This window comes from Oreochromis aureus, linkage group 7 (genome assembly GCF_013358895.1).
Source record: "Oreochromis aureus strain Israel breed Guangdong linkage group 7, ZZ_aureus, whole genome shotgun sequence".
Taxonomy (NCBI): Eukaryota; Metazoa; Chordata; class Actinopteri; order Cichliformes; family Cichlidae; genus Oreochromis; species Oreochromis aureus.
In genome coordinates, this window is record NC_052948.1 from 15091119 (window position 1) to 15107567 (window position 16449).

Sequence of the window (16449 nt, forward strand, 5' to 3'; positions counted from 1 at the left end):
TATTGTTTTTTATCTTCATGCTTTGTGTGAACAACTAAGGTGTGCTGCTTATGAAATCCATGAAGTGCTACAGAGAAAATTAAATTATATTTATGTAATCAACACATTTTGAACTCTTAAAGAAATATAACAAAAGGAAAGACACCAACCTGAACTAAAATGATCCATGTAGCAAACAAAAACTGTTGTCACCCACCCTTATATGCCTTTGGGCTGTTGGAGCATTGACCTGACTCTTAAAAAATAATTGGAAAAAAGCACTATGCTGCTGAAAAATGAAAAATAGATATTTGCAAAATTCTGCCTAAATATGTATTTTACCTGGTTAATGCGCGTGCGGCGGGCGTGGTTTGCAGCGCCGCTGGGAGGCGCGGCGCACCTGAGCGACACCCGCAATCACGCCTCGCTGCCTTAACGTCTGTGCTATCTGTGCTGTTGTGTTGTTGGTGGTGTATGTCGGGCTGTGAGCTGAAAAGCTACAGCTGGCTGTATGCGTACAGCAACCGTGTGTGAAAAGTGCTCAATAAAGAGATGCTCAAAAGCATGCTCATGGAAACATCGTCGGGTCTGCCGTGATTTGTTTACAATGGGACTTCTGCTCCTGAACCTCTGCTGCGCACAGAGTCCGCAAATCGGGGCTATACGAAGTCAGTTTACGCAGGACTGTAAGCTGTCATCTGTCAGGCGTGAACGGTGTTCGTCTTTAACATAGTTCACGGTGGAGAACAGCTGCTGACATAATGTGGATCCGAAGATCCATAATTGGCCTACCTGGGGTTGAAAGTCTCGATAAATGCACGGCGTTTCGGGCGGGTATACCGGCTTCATGAGTGTGACTCTTATTTTGAGCGATGAAAAATAATAGAATATAATTTTATTTTTATATTTCAATATCACAATAATCTTCCAATTTAGAACTATGAGTTAAAAAGAACTTGTAGCGGTAGACATTACTACAGCAGTCTTGCGTGTAAACCTTCTCCAAAGTGGCTAGCTTGCACTCTTTAGTGGCTTAATATTCACGGAGAGAAAATAACGATAGCCATCTTCCATTTTGGCCTGGGAACCACACTGGCCGTTTATTGCGCATGCTCACAAGAAAAAAAACGATAACAATCTCGTGCACGCAGGCACGCACCTCTCTGACGTCATCTCGTCACTTGGACATGACTTTGCTTATAGTGAAATACTTAACACTCCCACTCAAAGACATGTTCGTTGTTCTCTGTAATAGAAAATAGAACAAACAAAAAAAAAATATACAGATATATTTTTCAATACTGGCCATACTCAAAAAAAAAACTTTGCATCGCTCCTTTGTTCATTTTTTTTTAGGATTCTCTGTGCTGATCCATTTTATTTTCCAAATAGATACTCCTTGAAACTCTCGAACTTGACCTTTGTCACTGACTTAGTAAGAACATCAGCTATCATATTTTCAGTAGGGCAGTACTCAATAGATATCTTTCCCTCAGTGTGCGCAGATCGAACAAAGTGAAACTTTATATCTATGTGTTTGCTCCTCTGTGTGCATACCGGGTTCTTTGATAAAGCTATCGCCCCCTGGTTGTCTTCATATATCTTAACAGGTACATGCTCTCTACTATCTACTCCTCTAAGTAGTTGTACAAGATACATACTTTCTTGGGTAGCAGCAGCCAGCGCCATATACTCTGCCTCACACGTAGATAGAGCTACTGTTGACTGTTTTCTGCTTTTCCAGGATATAACTGGACCATTTTCAGTTAGACTAAAACAGTACCCAGTTGTGCTCCTCCTGTCATCTTTATCTGACGCCCAGTCAGCATCACTGTACCCTTCAAGCTTTAGACCCTTCTCACTTTTGTGATAGTGAAGCTCTTGGTCTCTAGTACCCTTCAAATATCTCAATAGATGTTTTGCTGCAGACCAGTGCTGTTGTTTTGGTTCCGCAAGATGTTGTGATAATTTACTAACGATCCAGCTTAGATCGGGTCTGGTGCATGTCATAATGTAAATCAAGCTTCCCACCATCTCTCTATACCCTGTAGGATCAATGATCTCTCCTTCACTGTCAAAACTTAACTTTTTTGCTCGCCTGGCGTGAATCTCGGTTTACAATCGGACATCCCCAATTCTGTCAGCACCTTTTCAATATGTCTTTTTGAGTCATTTTAATCTCTCCCTCATCCTGTGAAAAATCGATGCCTAGAAAATGTTTAAGTGGACCCATGTCTTTCATCTTGAACCTTTTCTTTAACATCTCTTTCACATCCCTGAGTAAGGTGTTGTCACTTGCTGCTATGATCAAGTCATCTACCCACACTAATAGAATGACCTTCCCACTCTCAGAACCTCTGTTGTAGACACAATGATCAGCATCATTCTGGACAAAACCATTCTCTTCAAGGTAATCGTGCAGTAACAAGTTCCAGTTACGTCCCGACTGTTTTAAACCATACAGTGACTTGTTCAGTTTACACACTAAGTGTTCTCCTGTCTTGGATTTTACCTCAAAACCTTCTGGTTGCTCCACATAAACTTCACAGTCCATCGGAGCGTGGAGATAAGCAGTCTTTACGTCCATTTGGTGCAGTGTGAGGTCTTCCTGCACCGCCACCTGCATCAAAGCTCGAACAGACGTCATACTCGCTGTTGGTGAAAAAGTCTCTTTATAGTCAATCCCTTCTTTTGTCCATATCCTTTTGCAACATACCTTGCTTTGTAAGTCTCAGATCCATCTGGGCTTTCCTTTACTGCATACACCCAACGGCCTCCCACTGCTTGTTTACCTTCTGGCAGTGGCATCAAAATAAAAGTCTCATTTTCCTTTAAAGAGTTCATTTCCTCTCTCATGGCATTTTTCCACATTTTTGATTTTTTAGAGTCCATGGCTTCTTTGAATGTTATTGGCACCCCATAAGCCACTTTATAGAAATAGTCTACACCTTCATCATCATCCTTGTCACACTCAGTTTTGCATTGATAATCCTTTAAATACTCTGGAGCTTTTCTCTGTCTTGTAGGATACCTCACTTCTTCTCCTTCCTGAGTACTTTCTGTTGAATCTGCCCCTGTAAACTCATCTAGGTTTGGTTCTACACTCGCCTTTGGTTCTACTTCATTTTGGTCAACCATGTTTGGTGGTGTATTTTTGTGGATCTCAAAAACATTTCTGACGTCAAAATCTGTTTGTGTCTGACTGTCTGCACTACTTTTAGTAAGACATTTTATCAGCCTGTGTTTTTGGATCTTTCCTACTTCAGGATAGTAGACATTGTAGGCTGGGCTATATTTGTCATAGCCTAGGAAAATTCCCTTTTCACATCTAGAGTCCAGTTTCTTTTTATCCTGTTTGTACACGTAGCACTCAGAACCGAATACCTTCATGTTTGATAGGTCAGGTGTTTTCCAGTGAATACACAGTAAGGAGTCTGTTCCAGTCGCCTACTGTAACATCTGTTGCGGATTTGGGCAGCTGTTTGCACAGCATACGTCCATAAATGCTTTGGGAGTTTGCTCTCCAACAGCATGCATCGTGACATCTCAAATAAGGTTCTCCAACCTCTTTCTGCAGTTCCGTTCTGGTGTGGTGAGTAGGGTGCACTAGTCTCGTGCCTTATCCCATTACTCCTGAGTAAAGTTTGGAACAGTTGCCCGGTAAACTCTGTACCATTGTCGGATCTTATACATTTTATCTTTCCATATGGAGCTACATCTGCAATGAACTTTTCTGTAGCTTTTGTTGTGCCACTCTTTGCTTTTATAAAGTACGGAAAAATCATTCCACTGTAATCATCAGTAAATGTTATCGCATACTTGTACCCATCTTTGCCTACTGGCTCTATAGGGCCACATAAATCTGTGTGTACTAGCTCCAGTATAGTTTTAGCTTTAGCATCTGCCTGTCTGTTTCTGTTTTGTGTGAATTTTCCCTGTATGCAAACTTCACAGTTTTGGTTGGACCCTTCCTGTTTTCCTTTTATGGTCATGCCTTTAACCACCTTTTCAAGTTTTGCAACATCATCTAGGTTACAATGACCAAGTATTCTGTGCCAGGTCTGAATATCATGACAACCATATATCTCATCAACATTTTCATTTTCTACAGTGTTCAGGTAATACAGCCTACCGTACACCTTCACCTCAAATTTGGTTCCATTTTTTGTGGAATAACCAGTTATCCCCATTCTTGAAATGGAGTTCGCTCCGTTGGCTGTTGCTGCTTTAACTGAGAAAATGTTCTGAGGAAACGATGGGACGAAGAGTGCTTGCTTCAGCCTTGTTTTCACCTGCCGTCCCTCGCTGTCCAGGATGTAGATCTCTGCGTCGCCCCTCATCTTCGCCATTCCTTTCACCTTGGTTCCATCTGCAAGTTCGATCACGTGGTTCTCTGGTTTGAAGTTCTTGTCCACTGTCTTGAACTTTGTGGCGTCGTTAATCATGTGTGTGGTGGCACCGCAGTCTACTAAAAGACTTTTCTTTTCTTGTTGCATAGGACAGTCACTCATTTTAAAGAAACAAAAGGATGTAGCCTCTTCCTCTGCTTTATTCATGTAGTCACGTCCTCGTCCACGACCGCGTCCTCTTCCTCGTTGTGGTGTGCCCCAGTTTTGCTCCTCTCTCTTTAACTGGGGATCTGCAAGACAAGTCCTGGCCATGTGTCCCTTTTTACCACAGGTGTAGCACTCGATAGTAGCCATGTCCACTTTCTTTCCTCTCTGTCTTCCCCGCGACCTTGTCCCGCCGATGGTCTTCATCACGTTGTCCTCCTCTACACTCACGTCACTCCTCCCGTATCTTTCGGTACTCTCGTAACTCCGCAGTTTTGTTTTAAACTCGCTGAACGTTACCGTGTCATTTGTCTGAGTGATGTGCACGACAAAGGGTTTATATGAATCAGGTAGCCCTTTTACTACCATGGCTATCTGGAGTCCATCACTTATATTTTCATCAGCTCTTCTTAATGACGTGAATATAGTCTCTGCTCTGATAATATAGTCAGTTACTGTTTCTTTACTAGTCATCTGGAGGGAGGACAGTTCACAGTATAAACTTACGACACGTGGTTTGTCTTTTCCTGCATAGTGCTCGCGGAGAATCTCCAGCGCTTTTCTTCCGTTATTTCTTGCATCTCTCATGACCAGTGACAAACTCTTGTCATCCAAGCACTGTACCAGCTCTGCGTATGCTTCCCCGTTCTTCGCTTCGTCTTCGGCGCGGGCATCCTCGTCGTCCTCTGCTTCCTGCTGCAGGACAGCACCGAGGCCGCGCAACTCCATGTGCGCGAGGAACCGCGTTTCCCAGAGCTCGTAGTTTTTCTCATCGCCGTCGAATAAAAGCTTAAACCACCTTTGGCTGGTATGACTGGGCCCATAACCTGTAGCGGTAGACATTACTACAGCAGTCTTGCGTGTAAACCTTCTCCAAAGTGGCTAGCTTGCACTCTTTAGTGGCTTAATATTCACGGAGAGAAAATAACGATAGCCATCTTCCATTTTGGCCTGGGAACCACACTGGCCGTTTATTGCGCATGCTCACAAGAAAAAAAACGATAACAATCTCGTGCACGCAGGCACGCACCTCTCTGACGTCATCTCGTCACTTGGACATGACTTTGCTTATAGTGAAATACTTAACAGAACTTGTTGCCGACCCCTGGTCTAACCATACACACGCATAGGCATGGTCATAAATGGAAGAAGTAAACATCCTCACTAAATAAGGACAGAACTTTCACATAGGATGTGCCTGCAGTTAAACACTATAACTAATTGCCTCCCCCACATCCTAGATGTGTAGGGGAGGAACAGAAGAATATCTAAACATGCAGTTTAAGGCAAGGTTTACAGATTTAAGTACAACAATGGCAACTATTATCAAAATCAACCTAACACAGACACATGTGAGTTCATGTGTCTGCATGTCAATGGCCACTCTTACCCTGCTACACCGTTCTAGCCACATTTTCAAAGGGGGCAAAACGTCAGAGTATTACCAGACCACAGGGCGCCACCTAAAGGACAGACCGCTGGCCAGTGGCGGTCCTAGGCTGTTTGGCGCCCTGGGCAAACACTTCCTCTGGCGCCCCCCCCTAACAAACAGCAAACGACTAATACAATCAGAATAGGACAAATCAACAATTGACACTGACTAATTATTATTGTGCTGAACACGGTCCAAAAGATTCAGTAAGCTACATCAGTGTCTACTGTTTGCTATCAAAGCCAAGTGGCTAACAAACGTAAACAGAAGTTTTCACTATCCCTACTAATTAATGTTATCTTGTTGTATCCCTGTTGTGGCCCGTGCTATCCTCTATGCTGTTGCATGCTGGGGCAGCAGGTTGAGGGTCACAGATGCCAACAGACTAAATAAACTGATCCACAAGGCCCGTAATGTTGTGGGGGTGGAGCTGGACTCCATTAGGGTGGTGTCTGAGAAACGAATGTTGTCCAAGATAAGGACAATCATGGATAATACCTCCCACCCATTCCATGACATGCTGGCTACCAGTGTTGGTCAAGTTACTTGAAAAAAGTAATCATTAACTAATTACTGATTACTTCCCCCCAAAAGTAATCCCGTTACTTTACTGGTTACTTATTTTCAAAAGTAATTAATTACTAAGTTACTTAGTTACTTTTTAAAAACACGATTTACAACCTGAATAGGTAATAAAGCAATAGATCTTTCAGCCCAATTCTACTTTTTCTGCATAATCTATCATACAAAATTTAATCAAATGGAAAAGTCTCTTTTTAAAACTTGTTTTATTAGTTTTAATCTTTTAACTTTATACATCAAGCAAAAATTAAATTATATGCAACATTCTCTGGCTGGAAGAAATTTGTTTAACATTTAAACCTATTTTCTGCACATTCCAGCACATAAAATAAAATATTTTTTTGTGTTTACACTCAGTCTTTCAAATAAATGCAAGTGAAACACAACAGAAAATAAATAAAATCAAAGACTCAGCGGTCCTGTTGCTCTATTTTCACCTGTATAGCAGGCGGATGTTTGCCCTGGTGCAGGTGTGCCGCAGCCGTCAGTGGAAGAATCCGCGAGTTTGTTTGTGAATTTCTCCCACACTCCATATATTATCCATTGTTGATCTGCACACAGCTGTTGCCACGAACGTCGCACTCACACTTACATCATTGTCATGAGACACTCTCTTAAAAAATCACGGTTTTAGTAACGCAGCGTTCTTAGAGGAAAGTAATAGTAATCTAATTACCTTTTTTGCAATAGTAATCCCTTACCCTACTCGTTACTTGAAAAAAGTAATCGGATTACAGCAACGCATTACCCATTTTTGCTGGCTACTCACAGGAGCACGTTCAGTGAGAGACTGAGATTACCAAAAAGCACCACTGAACGACACAGGAAATCATTCCTGCCTGTGGCCATCTCCCTGTACAACTCCTCCATCTAATACACTTGCACCCTTTTTATACACGCTCTTTTCTATTCTGTAATATTCTTGTCAATTTTCTTGATATTTATTTATAATTACCTCTGTTAATCCTTGATATTTATAATTGAGTGATCTGTATATATTAGTGCTATTTCTTAAATGTGTAAAATCTGTAATATAATGTATTGTTTGGAGTTTAGTCTGTTACTGTTACTATTTTTACAATTTCTTCTTGGAGCAACTGTAACCCACATAATTTCCTTAGGGATTAATAAAGTATTCTGATTGTGATTCTGATTGTTTCAGGATACATGACCTGCCATTATCCAATGACACATCTGGTTACCTGTATCTTTTGCTCGTTTCTCCTCTTCTTTTCTCTCTCTTTTTTTTAAACTAAGCACCTGATGGTTTTGAACTTTTCTTGTCCATCTTCCATTGGTTTTAATTTTGCACTCCAGTATGAACACCCATCCCCCAACCCGAGGATCACCACAACATAACTTAATAAATCTACACCTTAGTTCACAGATTCACTTTGTCTAGGGTTTATTTCTGGTATTTCGCACAACCCAGGATTAAAATCATGAATGGGCTTGGATTTACAACATTATGAATGAAATGTGCTCTATTTGGAAGCAGCCGGCCCCCCTCCCCTGTCGACAGGTTGTGTGTGAGACTTAAGTCTGTCTGTATCATAATGTCTGGTGTTTTCGTGTTTGTTGGTTTGTTTTTATTTTGTTTTATTTTGCGAGTTGGTTATTAGATGCCGCTCCAGCCAGCCAGACAATCCCCCGTCGCCCCGCCCCTCTCCTCCCTGTGCCGCAAGCAGCAGGCGCACCTCGCAAACGGAGGGGGCCCTTACTCCCAGCAAATGGGCGATAGAAAACCGGTCGGTGCCTATGACATCCCCAAAATGCGCTGGCATGATGTCGGGCAGCATGAATACGAGCAACTTTTTTTTCTTTTGCCGATGCCCGTGATGTCGCCCTGGGCAACCGCCCATGTCGCCCTTATCAAAAACCGCTACTGGGTGCAAACACAACAGAGTAACCATGGAGATGGAGCACTGTCATAATTCCCAGTAGTGTGCTCTTTATATCACACAGGTTCATAAAACGCATCAACTTATCTTTCTGTGGGTAAAGTAAGCAGATCTTTGTGTTTAATGTACTTTTTATAACAGAGGCCCAAACTGAACCTGGTACTCATGTTGTGATTTAAATCCTGAATGCATTTTAATTTGTTAGTATAACCTTAAGCCTCAGTTACTTGTTAAGAGAGAGAGAGAGAGAGAGAGAGAAAATAAGGCTACATATAATTTACCAACTAAAGCAGTGCATACAATATAAAATCTAGCTAAACCAATAACTCAAATAAAATGTATTATATTTCTATAGTGAATGTAGCATGTAGAAACGTGATTATGCAATATGAAGAAAATATAAGCGATTGTCTATTTTTTTTTTTTTTTTTTTTACATGCACACACATCTACAAATATTTATTTGGGCTTTGGAACATGATCATATTCTACAAAATGAACCATAGATGTATTTACAGATATTATTATTCATTGTATCTGTAGCTGTATAATTACATGTACGATAAGCATGTACATCCTGTGGAATTTATCTTGTCCATTGAACTCACAATCAGCACATGATAGATATAACGGGGCATAAAAGCCATTCATGCACTTACATGCAAAAAGAGACTTTTAGAATTAAATAAAATGTTCATTTTTGTATTAAAAGAACCATTAAAATAAAGCTCACAAACGTGTGTCACTGGGCAAACTTAATCAGCGTGTTATTAAAATTTTGCAGTCCTTTGTTGAGAAACCAATATTAAGTACCGAACAAAAACAGAAAATTGTTTGGTTTTATGTGGTAAAAAAACTGGAATTTATCTGGTAAATATGATTAAAACTAGGGTAGTGCAGTTGCTTTTATCCCAAATATATGTTCCAGTCTGTTTTATGAAATGCTGTTTATAACTAAAGAAGTAATGTTTTCTTTACACATTGGGTTAATCTAATAAATTAACCCTCCACGGTGTAGTTTCTCAAAGATTTTCTGTCTTATTTTCTCATCATAAAACATATTCATTCAACTTAGCTTCCGTATTTTTTTAGCATCTAAAGGCAAATAATCCTAATTATATTCACACCGGTGTATACAAACTTTTTTCCCAGGCCTGACAGAACCTGTTCTGATTCGTTTGGATGTGGATTCAAAGGTCAGTGATCAGATGAAGGTAAAAAGGCAGAACTTGCTTTTGTTTCATTTACCTTTTGTTTAATCTGAGAAATTAGATGGAAGGCTTTGCTTTATTTATTACAACCTCGGTACAGGATTATTGCATCTACTCTACATGCTAACTTATGTTAATTCAGCTTCTGTGTCAATGTCTTGGTCTTTCTACTTGGTGCTCTGTCTTCAGACACTTGCTATTCAAACCTTTTGTATTCTTCTCCCAGAAATGTTGAATGATTTAAATGTAAAGCCCAAAGCAAAAGTCCTTACAGTCACCTGGATGTTTCCATGGCTTTGAGCATGTTTTCATTTCTTCTAACTTCCATCAGCTGTCATTCTTCCACCTGCGTGTGGTGGACAAGCCGGCTCTGCTGCTCCACCTCCTGAGGAACGTAGTGAAGCCTCAGGAACAGACAGTGGTCTTTGCTGCCACCAAACACCATGTGGAGTACCTAAAGGAGGTAAGATAACAGTGTAGCATAGATTTGTGAGAATGTTAAATATTGTTTAAAAAACTAGAGCTTTAGTTGACTTATCTTTTTCTGATGTCCAGCTGCTGTCGTCAGAAGGTTTAGAGTGTGCCTACATCTACAGTGCCCTTGATCAGACTGCCAGGAAGATCAACATTGGGAAATTTGTGCACCGGAAAGCCATGGTGCTTCTGGTGACTGATGTTGCTGCTCGTGGTATAGACATCGCCCTGCTGGATAATGTCATCAATTACAACTTCCCCTCCAAGGCCAAACTCTTGCACAGAGTTGGTGAGCAGCATTACGAGTATTTTTTCCCCTGTCTTTTCCATCAGGGCGTGTGGGACGAGCGGGCCGAAGTGGCACAGCCTATAGTCTGATTTGTCCTGATGAAATGCCTTATGTCTATGACCTCCACCTCTTCCTAGGGCGACCAGTTCAGTTTGCTTCACCTGAACACACACAAGGTAGACTCTACTGCATGCCTGTCAGATGAACAGTTTAACTGATGTGCTACACATTTGAGGTTGCTAATAAACTTTATTTAGTGCTCTTTTTATCTGTCACTGTATTGAAATGTCTGCATTTCTTTTCGTACTCCAGATTCAGAAGGTGTGTTTGGTCGAGTCCCTCAGAGGATCTTGGATGATGAAAGTGCTCATGTGATCACGTCTCATGAAAACTCGCTGGACCTGCAAAATCTGCTCCGTGTCTCAGAGAACGCCTACAAGCAGTACCTCAAGTCGTGGCCAAACCCCTCGCCGGAGTCCATCAGACGGGTTAAAAACGTAGTAAAACACCAGCCAGTGAGGTGATGCGTGCCAAACGCTCTAAAGACACTCGGCTAGTGGACAAATTCAGCAAGCAGAGAGAGGACCGAGCTGCAGAAAGCAGGCTGCAGCAGCCAATCAACCCCACCACTACTGCTGACTGTGACATCACAGAAAAGGAGGAGAGTGATCTAAATGTAAGCCTGGGTGAAGTATTGTTTCTTTCTTTCCTCCCTGGATCGTTGTAGTTGCAGGTTCAGATCAGTTTCATAAAGGATTAAGCACACACATTGAACTCCAGGAAATCATAAATCAAAATATGGATATTACCTGTCCACAGATTCATGGTGACATAACTGCTCTTTTAACTGTTTGGTGACTTTGATTTGTTTTGTGATTGTAGAAATGGTTTACATGAGCTTTTAGCTGAGATTCAGAGGTTTCTGCAGCACTTATATTTCTGACCTCTTGTTATAACCGATTAAATGCGATCTCCTCCCTTTTGCCCCCATTTTTGATGGTGTGGGTGCAAATGATCAGGCATGACGTTCTCATAATAAATGAGATAAGATACTGCAAATAATTATTTCTGCATTTGTGCAATTGAAATGAATTGAAAATGTGTATGCAATGATACAGTTTTAAAGATTTGGCCTAAATAATTTTTCGAGTGAATGAGCCTAAACATGATGACCTAATCAGTGACACCGTGTCACATGTGACACACACACACACACACACACACACACACACACACACACACACACACACACACACACACACACACACACGTATGACTTTGGCGGCTTGAGCTGAAACAATTTCAGTGTTTCAAACCATGTTCCAGGGTTTTCCTTCACCATTTATGAGGTTTCAAGAAGAAAATAAGCGACAGATATGAATGTTTTGAAAAGTTCTGTAAAGATTAGACGAAAAATACTCAAAAGATAAATTCAATTGGTTTATTATAAACAAGCAAGTCAAAAAAAGTTAAACAAGTAAATAATGAAACAAGGTAAAACGAAGTAAGAACAAAAATGTTAAACAAGTAACTAATGAAACAAGGTAAAATGAAGTAAGAACAAAAATGTTAAACAAGTAACTAATGAAACAAGGTAAAATGAAGTAAGAACAAAAATGTTAAACAAGTAAATAATGAAACAAGGTAAAATGAAGTAAGAACAAAAATGTTAAACAAGTAACTAATGAAACAAGGTAAAATGAAGTAAGAACAAAAATGTTAAACAAGTAACTAATGAAACAAGGTAAAGAGAGAAACCCCAACAATCCCCTCTGAGCAAGCACTAGGCGACAGTGGGGGAAAAAAACTGCCTTTAAACGGGCAGAAACCTCCGGCAGAACCAGGCTCAGGAGGGACAGTCAACTGCCGGGACTGGTTGGGGGAAGGACAGAGGTGGAGCAAGACGAGGCTACATCAGGTGAAGCAGCAGAGTCCCTCCTCCAGGGCAAGCGGAAGCATTTTTTCTTCTTTTTCATGGACTTTTCCACAAGCGCCTTTTTTCTCCAGGATGAGGGTTCTCAACTGATCGATTGTTTCGCGTTTTGCTTGTCAAGTTTCTTGCATGTTTGCTCCACCTCTTCTAATGTTGCTTGTTTTTCTTCAAGCTTTTCTTTGAGTTCTTTGGATGTTGCCTCCTGCATTAGCTTGTCCTTGTGCATGTCTGCATTTCTCTCTTGTACTTCTTTGTACATGTCTTCTAACTCCTCATTTCTTCTGTGGATGTCTTGGAGAGTACGCTGCAGGTCGTCATGTATTTTGTCTTGGTGTTGCTTTTGCGCCTGCATTTCAGTGTGTTTGCGCTTCAAGTTGTTGTATTCAACAATATCCCCTTAGTGAGCTCTGAGTTGTTTCTTGCCATGTGATCAATCCTTTTCTGCATCTGTGAGCATCTTTTGTCCAGTTTTTCCTTTTCCCCTTCTAGTTCACCTGTTTTGTCTTTCAGTTCATTACAAAACTGTTGCAGTTTTAGATTTTTACCCTCAAAGTCTTTGACAGTACGTTTCTCTTCTTTCAATGTTTCTTGCTGTTGCACTTTCTCTTGAAGAAGGACTTTATTTTGGCGCACTGTTTCATCCAACTTTTCTTTCAGCATTCTGTATTTTTCCTCCGTGACTTTGAGTTTGTGCTGCAAGTCTATTTGCTTTGTCTCCTGTTCTTCCTTCTGTTGGAGGATTTTTTTTTTTTTTCACAGCTTCATCGAACTTTGTTTGGAGCAGCTGATTCATTTGGTCCATATATTGGAGATCCCATTCTGTCTTCTCAACAGTAGCTTTGCTGTCTTGAAGCTGGTTGGACATCTCCTTTAGTTCCGCCGTCTTTTGCTTGTTTTCTTTAATCAGGAAGACGATCTGCTCTCGGGCTTGTCCAAACCTGATTCCCCAGCCCTCATTAATAATTTCTATGTCGGGCTGGCGTTGTTGTCTTTCCTCCAGGTTTTTATTTTGCGCTTCCATCTGTCTACACTTCTCCTCCAGTTGAAGTTTCTCTTCTTCAATTTTTTGAATTTTATTCTGGAGGTGGTAGTTTTCCTTCCTACTGTCATGTAATGCCCTTTGGATGGATAAGAGGTCACTTGGGGAAATTGGCTGGCCACGCCAGGAAGGAGAAGCGGCGTGTTCATTTTGTTTTGGTTGGTGTCTTGTTGGGTACATGTTGAAGGTTGTACACGACGACTCTGAAAAGCTTTCCAAAACTTTCTGTGGTGAACGTTTGAAGGCTGCAAACACAAATGCTGCGAAGAAACGAACTAAGAATAGCTGTGTCTCACCCCTATTTATGGAAAAAACTTCAAAGGATTAAAGGTTCTTAAGGCGACCTTGTGACATCATCACTCCGTGAGCCAATGAGATTGTCGTGTGAAATTTTGGAATGGGGATATTTTTTTAAACTGTTTTCAAATTTAACTTAATATTTGACTGTTTCTTAAATGACCTGTTTAGCTGATTAAGAAATTAATTGCCACGAACATACCTAATGTTATATAACAGACAACAGAAAAACAGACATTTTTCTGTTTTATTTAAAAAAAAATTTTAATTATCCTACTTTTTATAAGAGGAACATTATTTAAAGAATATGTATTTAATTAAAAACTCTCTATTCATCTAAAGGGTATAACAAAAAGGTGAGCTTCCTGCTCGAAAATGAAATGAACAAAATAAATGGAGTATTTCTCTGCAATTACAAACTTTGTGTAAACAATCTTGGTTTCAAAATAAAGCTAACCCTTGTGAGATGTCATCAGAGGTGTAAATATTACTGCAGATGTTACTATGTCAAAGTCTCACAATTGTCTTATGTTTATTTATATAGGCAAGACCTACTTTTCACTTTTTTGCTTTGCTTTATGTTCTTAAGTGTATTAGTTCGCCAGCAGCAAGAACATGTACTAGTGTCAATAATAATAGTACGGTGGATTAGAAAACCTGCTCACAAGTTGAATAAACACCCAGGATTGTTTCATCATTTTCATTCAAAACCAATATTTGAGTCAAAAAGAGAAAGTTGTTTGTGCTGTCTGATGGAGATGAAGCAAAATAAAATGCAGTTTTGATGTAGCTGATGTTGTATACAAACTAGAAGAGGAAGATAGTAGGATCTCTGTATCATGTTTTGTCACTTTGTACCATGTAATTCTTTCCATTTCCACCAGGGGTGTTTTCAGAGGTGGTAGGTGGTAAAAGAAGAGGTCAGCAGGAAGATGGTGAAGAACGACCAAAGACCAAGAAAAAAAAAAAGGCAGTCGGGCAAAGATGAAGAGTATTATATCCCTTACAGACCTAAAGACTTTGACTCTGAGAGAGGGTGAGGCATTAAACTGTTGCATCTATTTCTTTAAAAAAATGTGAATGGCTTTGTGTTTTATGCTGTTTTGTCCTGTGTTACGCGTCGACAGGTTGAGTCTCGGTGGAGAGGGCAGTGCTTTTGAACAGCAGGCCTCTTCAGCTGTCCTTGATCTCATGGGAGATGAAGGCGATCGCCTTAACCAGCAGAAAAAAATGATGAAATGGTACAAATTTCCTATGTTTGACTCAATATCCATAAAATGGTCATTTAAAACTATAATTTAAAGTCTTTTTCCCCCCTTTGTTTTATTAGGGACCGTAAGAAGAAGCGTTTTGTGAGAGAAACGGGAAAAGAAGACCAGAAGAAGAAGATCAAAACAGACAGCGGTCAGGTTATCAGTAACAAGAAGAACAGGAAGAACTTGTATCCTTCCAACAAAAGCTTCTCTGTGTGCTGCTCTTAATGACCTCTTCTCTACTCCTATGACAATGTTAAGCTGTATTGTGAAGATGTTGTATCACTTGACAACATGTCAGTTATGAGGAGTGGAAGAAAAATACAAGATTGATGATACAGGATCTGGATCAGACGGAGAAACAGGCGGAGGAGGCAGGAAGCCAGCAAGAGGTAGGACGGCATCAAAATGAATAGCACAAACACGTCTGCCTGTTAAATATAGACCATCAGCCACCATGTTTTAACTCAAGTCTAAAAGTAAATACTTAGAGCCCTCTTCCAGCCATGCAAGCTATAACCTCCAACCTCTTTGTTGTGTCGTGCCTCTCCCAGGTCGTGGCCGTGGCCGACGAGGTCCAACGTACAGAGCTCCGGTGACCACAAAGGACGCCGGAGCTGAAAACAAAGGATCAGATCATGAAGCAGCGCAAGAAAAAGCAGAAGCACCAGTTCCTGCAGGGCGGGGGATGAGCAAGCTCCGCTCCAAGAACAAAAAGTGGCTCGGAGAAGTGAAAAGTCAGGTTTTGGAAGGGGTGGCCATAAGAAAGGCAAGCTGAGGAAGAAGCTGTGAGGAGGACAGAGGGTTGATGGTGTGGAGGACATCAAGAGGAAGTAAGCGTCAGAATCACCTGAGAACATCACCAAAGATTTTTCTGGCGCTTTGTGTGACTGTAGATTAAGGAGACAATGATTTGTGCATCTTTACGCTGCAGAAATGCACGTCACTTCTTCCTTGATGGCCTGTTGAACTCTGCGTTTGCCACAGAGTTATGTTTAATTATGATCCACTAACCTGGATTTACTACTTGTAAGCATGTTGGCAGTCTAATAAAAGTGTTTTGGAGTACTGAAATATGTCTTATCAAATTGGGAAAATACAGATATTAGGTGCTTAATTTCAAGATTCAAAATTCAAAGTGTTTATTGTCATATGTCCAAAGAACAAAAAGGCATTTCTCTGTGCAATGAAATTCTTTCTTTGCTGTCCACACACAGATGCTGATTAATATATACAATAGAAATAGAACATATAAAATACAAATAGTAAAAATAAATAAATGAAGACAAAAAAAGAAGACAAAATATTGAAGTGTGAAACAGAGATGTGTGTAAAAGAGTAATGAGCTTAATATGCAGGATGACCTGATGTGCAAAAGTTATTATTACTGTTCAAAAATAGGTCAGCTGTCCATGAGCCTGATAGCAGTGGGGAAGAAGGAGTTGTTGAGTCTGGATGTTCTGGATTTCACACTTCTGAACCTTCGTCTCGAGGGCAGAAGTGTGAA

At 40.5% G+C, this 16449-nt stretch overlaps 1 long non-coding RNA gene and 1 pseudogene across 1 annotated transcript; one reads left to right on the plus strand and one right to left on the minus strand.

The window, feature by feature from the left end:
• Nucleotides 1–1047: 1047 nt before the first annotated feature.
• LOC120441268 lies at nt 1048–2663 on the minus strand. The gene is made up of 2 exons (XR_005613944.1): nt 2492–2663; nt 1048–1225 (listed from the first exon to the last, which is right to left on the minus strand). It is a non-coding gene; the product is annotated as an uncharacterized LOC120441268 (long non-coding RNA).
• Nucleotides 2664–5845: 3182 nt separating this feature from the next.
• On the plus strand, nt 5846–15720 carry LOC120440839 (annotated as a pseudogene).
• Nucleotides 15721–16449: the final 729 nt, after the last annotated feature.